Genomic DNA, 7,313 nt, shown 5'->3' on the forward strand with positions numbered 1-7,313 from the left:
AGCCTGCAACTTAGGTACATGCCCTTGACCGGAATAGACCCGGGACCCTTCAGTCTGAAGGCCAATGCTCTATTCACTGAGCCAAATGGGTCTCTGTCTGCCTTTTTAATCTCATGGGAATATTCTAAAAATGAACCAAATGGTGTGTTTAAAAGTGTTCAGTAAGCTGTAGAGCATCACAGAACATCTGCGGGAGGCGTGCAGGCCACCTCCCAGGTGTGTCTGCTGAAAGTCAGCGACCCGAGATGCAAGGAGAGAGCTTTGGATCCCCATTATCGTGTTAACGAAAAAACCATTGAAACCTGTAAAGAATTTTAGTGAGTTTATTTGAGCCAAACTGTCGACATATGCCGGGAAGCAGAACCTCAACGAATTGAGATTATGCTCCGAAGAATGGTGGGTTACATCTGTATTTATACATTGCCATCAAAGGAGGGACATAGGTGGGCTACATGAAATTCATTGGATAAAGTCAAACGGTGGGAAACCCCTGGGATTGGACAAAAAGTAAAATGATGGACACATACTTAGGTGGGTACAGGAACAATTAACAGGATAATGAAGGAATTTGAGGCATCTGTCCTGGCGCCCACCACATTTGGTTGTGCCCCAGGGGCTCCAGCAAAAGAAGGAAGTTACAAGTTACCCAGACATCTCACAGATATGTTATCTTAGAGGCGAAAAGGCAAATGGGCTCAGGAAAGAAGATCTAAGTTGATCTTTGTCAGGGAAGATAGCAGCCTAGGAATGACTGCCCACCATAACCTGTTTGTAGTTAAATATTTAATTTTCAGACCATCCTTTGTGGTTATTCCAGGTCTCTGAGTTTGCAAGACTGCCACGCAGGCCTCCCCTGAGCTTGTCAGGTTAGCATGTGGCTCCTTTCGTCCACACATTCCCCTTTTGGTCATAAATCAATCCAAAGGATGCATTGATGACCAACCTTTTGGTTGGATAATGGAGTCCCACGGTGCTAGGAAGGCTCATTCCTAGGATGTCTCAGTGTCAGCATGTCTTGCTGAACAGGTGGACCACTGGGGATGGGGCAAGACCATAACCTTAGATGGCATTTAAGGTCGAATTATATATTTTAAAAAAGGCAGGTAAATGGGAGGCAGTCAAATCCTATATGTCCTTGTTAAAAAGTATTCTGGATCATTTCTAATTTTGAGCCACCATGATCCGAGTCTTTTTGCTGTTTGTCTTACGTTTTGCTTTTCTGCATCTAATATAACATTTACATATCAAGAACAAAAGTAACAATAGTAAACCAATAACACTGATTAGGAACAGAAAATGTCTAATACTAGACAAGGAAAATTCTAAGGGGAACAAGCATCACAGCCAACCGAAAAACCCTTTACATGTATTATCATAATCTTTTATTAAGCTAATTATGCTTTCCTCCTTCATCCACTGTCATTTGTACCTTATGATATGTTTGGCCAAATGAATTAAGACTCTACTATTTCATTATCTAGAAGCTCTAATTTTCTTCTGGCCAATTAGTTCCCATAAAAATGGCTTCATGGGGAGGAGTTCAATTTCCCAATACATTGGTTTTTCAGTATCAATATTATCACAGATTTTATGAACACCAGGCAAAGTCATTCTGACTATAATTTCAGTATTACACCATATTCTAGTATTATTTAATGTAAACTTGGTGATACTACAGTAAAGATTGCTTTTAACCCTTCCCAGCAAAAACGCCCCTTTCCTATATACTATATTGTTATTCGTTGGGGTAGATACAATAAGCCAGGACTGGGTGAATTCAGTATTCCATATGGATTGAGGGCATAACCATTCACTTTTCCAATTTTCAGACAGTGAGATGGGTTCACATTGTTTATTATTTTTAAATATGGCCCATCTACTTCCCATTGGAAGTATTCTAGTATTATTGAGGATGGTCCCTATGCCGGCCAGTTGAACTACTGGGAATTTAAGCCTAGGATTTAACTCGCACCTGGGCTTTTAAAAACACAATATTGTAGATCACATTTCCCATTTAAAATTTTCCAAATGCCTGGGGAACCATATGAGTCCCATAAGTGTCTGGCCTGGGCTTCTGCAGCCATTATAGTTGGCCATTGTTTCATAGCCACTTCAGATTCCTTGCATTAGCATAGACAACAGGCCCAGTTGAATTAGGGCACAAGCATGTTCCCATTGTTGGGTTTGGGCATGAGTTTTTAGTCTGTCGAGCCTGTTCTATCCATTAAACTAAGGCTTTATTATCTTTCCATGCTGCTTCCCACTGTTTTTCCTTCTTCCAGAAACAGCATTCCCTCTATGTGACCTATTTGAGATAAAAATCTTTTTCTAATGAATGACATTCTTCATTAGCTACATACAACTTCAGCTTGTCCCGGATACCAAGGCCAGCCCCTGCTCCTCCAAGTATTCCCCTTTTGCTTCTTTTAGGGGGACCAATGTTGTTGGATCCACCAGGAATGTTGTTGCCATTGTGTAGCTATGGCTTGGGAGCAGTTAGGGTATACTGAGTGGAGCCCAAAATGTTGAGTTTCCCATGCCATAGTTAAATGGGGAAGGTGACCCCCAAATGAGCTAGAGTTTGAGTATTCCATAGGGCTTCCCACAAGCATCCAGGATGCAAGGATGGAGGGGTAATTATAAACATCTCTACCCACCAAATGATGTCAATAATTTCTGAAATGGGATCCATTGATTTCTTTCTTGTTTCACAGACATCCAGCCACAAGAGCATGGCTGGTGAGTCCGAGGACATGGTATGCTATGACAGATAGGACAGGCTGCTGCAAGCCTTTGGCCATCATATCCAGGTGTTTTTCTTAGCTATTCATCACCCATCTCTATAGCCATACAATATTCATCCAGATTACATCCATATACAATTCTACCAGTGGAATTATCAGGGAAATATTCTTGGAGGTATTTGCCTAAGGTGGGTCCTTTATAATAGATAGAGCCAGAAAACAACAACAACAACAACCAAAGCTTATATTGATAGGAGAAGACCAATGTGTGGCTAACAAGGCATTAATTTCACTATCATACCTGATAACCAGAACATCATTGTATAGTAGGTAGGAAAGGTTAGCAGGTATCTAAGTTAAATTTTTCATATCTAATAAAGAAAGAGGTCTGGGGGGGTAGACATTGTTTCCACTAGGGAACCATAAGGATGATAATAATATGAAAATCATTTTATGTACATTCAATCAGTATCAATCAGATGATATAAAAACAAGCTATCAGTTTGTGAGTATACAGGCCTTGTTGACGTCATCTTGGGATAGCTGTCTGCCTCCGTGGTCAGCGACTTCTCGTCCTTGAAAAGTCTGTGATCTCCGCTGCAGACAGAGATGGTGTCAGAGATGGGAGTAGATGTCCATTCACAGTCAGATGCCTTTTTTAAATGAGAAATGTGAATCCATGAGCTAACTCCTTTAAGCTTAGCTGCACATGGGTTAGTTAGTAATACCTGGTAAGGTCCCCTCCAATGAGGTTGGAGAGTTTTTTATTTGGTGTCTTTTCTAAGACAGCAAATCTCCTGGTTGTAAGCCATGATCTTTGAACGCTTCGTCTCCCGGGAGCGCACTGTGAAATGAATCTGTTACCAATTTGTTAGTTCCTATAATGCAGAATGTCTGCTCTTTACTTTTCCCTATATTCAGGAAACAAGAGATTTAAGAGTCAACAATATTTTAAATAGAATCATAAGAATAATTATCTTCAATTCATTTAGTCCCATAGTTGTTTTTGTTTATTTATTCCTTGAAATTCTATAAATCTTCATCCAGTTCAAAATATGACCTGCTTAGAAGCCTGCAAGTTAGAGTAAATCTGAGTCCTTTTCATGGATTTTTCTAGACATATATACCTACAAATGCATCAGAATAAAGCTGTCCACAAATGACAAAAATTTAAAAGTGGCATGGTTATAGATTTGATAAAAACTTTGCTTTTCTATAAAATATAACATTCCAAGACAACAACTTCTTGGTAAGTAATAATCCCTATAAAATGACATAGAGAATAATATAAAATTTGTATACCTTTAGATTCAATTATAATTTCAACATATAAAGAATAATATGTAAGAGTTTAAAATGAGGCACATGGCAATTGCAAGCATTGAAAATAATACATAAACTCCCAATAAGTGAAACGCAAATACCCAGAGTATCACTGGCAGACGCCCCCACAGGGAATCATGACTCTTGGCTTGCCAGTGTCCCTGACTGGACACATGCTACCCTCCTAAAGTTTCCTGTTTGAACTTGGCTCTGAGAATCTCTGCAAGTTCCTTTCTGAAGCAGAGTGCCTTAACAACGCACGTGACCTGTCCTTGCTCTTGATTGGAGCTCAGGCACACGGTCTTTCCCGATTGGCTAATTCAAAGGGAGGGGTTGGCCCTTGCTCTTTCAAGGGAAGAAGCAAACCATGCGGCCAACATGGCGGCTGCCAAGTCACAGTCCAAAATGGAGGCTGTCTAAACTATTCTTTGACAGAGAAGATGATTTGTTTATTCTCACAACAAATAAGGAAAGAGCAAACCAAATCCCTAAAAGATAGACAGCCACAATTATATTTTCAGACAAACAGACAGAAATCTCACTAGCTGTTTCTGGAGGCTGAACCCTGAGAGGGAGAGCAAGAAGAGCCCCCAAGATGAAGAATTCTTGGCAGCTGCTGGGACGTTCTTGCAATCTCTCTCACGCTTTCAACCCCACCACACACAACTAGGCTTCCCCAAAGCGGGAGTTGCCTCTTCTTTCAACAAATTAAACAACAACAAAGAGACACAAAAACATCAACACTCTTATACAGGCGCGCAGAAAACACACTAAGAATTTACACCAGAGAATGTCTAGCATTAAAATTACCAAAGCAGTGTCTTTTGTCCCCAGTTCGGGAACTGCCTCTCTCTAGAATTTCAGTACATTCCCAAAGGACTATTCAAAAATGGCTGTAGACATTTGTTAACTTCAAAATAGTTCTGAAACAGTCTCTGAAAATCTTTTTTATTAATTTCCATCTTATTGGAAGAAAATTTTTTCTTAGAAGCTTCTAGTTTCCAAATCAAGATACGCTTCCCATATACTCATTCACTTTAATTTCAGAGCCGGCATTTTTTTTTTTTTCTGCATGCAAAATATTAACATAGGTACCCCAAACAAACTGCATTTTTTTTTCTTTCTTTTTTCTGGCCATTCCTCAGTTAATATTTTCTAGTTAAATTTTCTCATTTCTGTTAAGTACTTGCAAGTAAAGGCTTCTTATCAGGAGTGTTAAATGAGGGCTGGGGTCTTGGGAGCTTCTAGCCTTGGAGGCACAATTTCCCCTGTTAAATTTTTTTATTTTTGGATATCTGTAGTCTGAGCAAACTTTAGATATGTTATGTAGTAGGTCAAATGTGGCCTCAGTTTCTCTCCCGGCTGTCTAAAACCACAAAAAAAGTTTTGGGGCCCGGGCAGACCAAACCTTATGGTGGCCCCCTAGAAAAGCCATTTAGCAGTTGTGTCGGAACTTCCAGATGGGGCTCCTGCATTTCTGACACTTCCACAAAATTCTTAGTCATCTAAGAACACCTCAGAATCGGACTATTCTTTAAAAATAAAGAAAATGTTGCCCCTTTATCTTCGGAGCTGAATGAGTTCAGCTCATTTATACGGCGAAAGTTACTTTTGCTCAGACTCTCAGCAATTCCAATTGAAAAGCCAAAATCAAAACCAGCCACCCATTTTTTTTTCTCCAGTCCCGCCTTAGCCTGGGTTCTGCCAACCCTTAACCTGGGGTTCTGTCAACCCTGGTTCCACCTCGAGGATTTAAAACAGCTCAAATAAAGTCAGACCCTCTACCAAAGCGAGGGAAGGTCCTGGATCCAAGAGACGACTCACCCACGTTCACCCAATGGGCGGAGAACCGGTGGGCTCAAGGGGCCCTTTGCTGGATCCTAGCTCCAAGTCCAAGTCCATAGGATGATCCTGGGTGAGTTTTCTTTGGAATCCTGCCGACTACGCCAAGTAATGTTAACGAAAAAACCATTGAAACCTGTAAAGAATTTTAGTGAGTTTATTTGAGCCAAACTGTCGACATATGCCGGGAAGCAGAACCTCAACGAATTGAGATTATGCTCCGAAGAATGGTGGGTTACATCTGTATTTATACATTGCCATCAAAGGAGGGACATAGGTGGGCTACATGAAATTCATTGGATAAAGTCAAACGGTGGGAAACCCCTGGGATTGGACAAAAAGTAAAATGATGGACACATACTTAGGTGGGTACAGGAACAATTAACAGGATAATGAAGGAATTTGAGGCATCTGTCCTGGCGCCCACCACATTTGGTTGTGCCCCAGGGGCTCCAGCAAAAGAAGGAAGTTACAAGTTACCCAGACATCTCACAGATATGTTATCTTAGAGGCAAAAAGGCAAATGGGCTCAGGAAAGAAGATCTAAGTTGATCTTTGTCAGGGAAGGTATCAGCTTAGGAATGACTGCCCACTATAACCTGTTTGTAGTTAAATATTTAATTTTCAAACCATCCTTTGTGGTTATTCCAGGTCTCTGAGTTTGCAAGACTGCCACGCAGGCCTCCCCTGAGCTTGTCAGGTTAGCATGTGGCTCCTTTCGTCCACAATCGCTTTTAAAAAACATACACGCACACACACGCACGCGCACACGCACACTATACATATCTGATAGCTGCATGACCATGTGTGCTGACTTAGGTAATGTTCCCCTAACCCTCTGAAGACTTCCCTTTCACCGGCTAAAGAAACGCTCTCCACCACCTTGTACACTAGAGAATTCTATACAGATAACATTTTCAGTGCTTACTATTTTTTAACCTTATTTTTTCTACTTTAAAATTAATGCTTAGCTTTCTACCGTTGAACCTTGCAGAAATGTGTGATCTAGAGAGTGACGATCTTCTAGACCCCGGGTGCCATCCACTCCATCTGTTAGGAGCAGTCTGGCTGGCTGCGTCTTCCAGATTCTTCCCTGTGCTCTTCAGTCCTGCAGGCATTCGACAGCACAGAGTTCCGAGGGAAACGGTCCTTCTTTGTTGTGAAGGATGAACCTTTAGGGCGGAAATACACTTTCTATCCTAGAAACTCTTCCATCTTCCGTCTCCTGCTCCGTTCCTGTTACTCTGGCCTCGGCGTGTCCTCCTCAGCTCTCACCGGGCAATCGCAGGACACAGCTCTCCCACTAGTTCCCTGTGCACAGCCGTCACCATCTGAACTACAGAAATCTCACCTGCGCTCCCTTTACTCACTGTCCTCCCGTAAGCGCCTCTGCCTGGCACAGGG

The sequence above is a fragment of the Cnephaeus nilssonii genome (genome assembly GCF_951640355.1).
Source record: "Cnephaeus nilssonii genome assembly, chromosome: 13".
Taxonomy (NCBI): Eukaryota; Metazoa; Chordata; class Mammalia; order Chiroptera; family Vespertilionidae; genus Cnephaeus; species Cnephaeus nilssonii.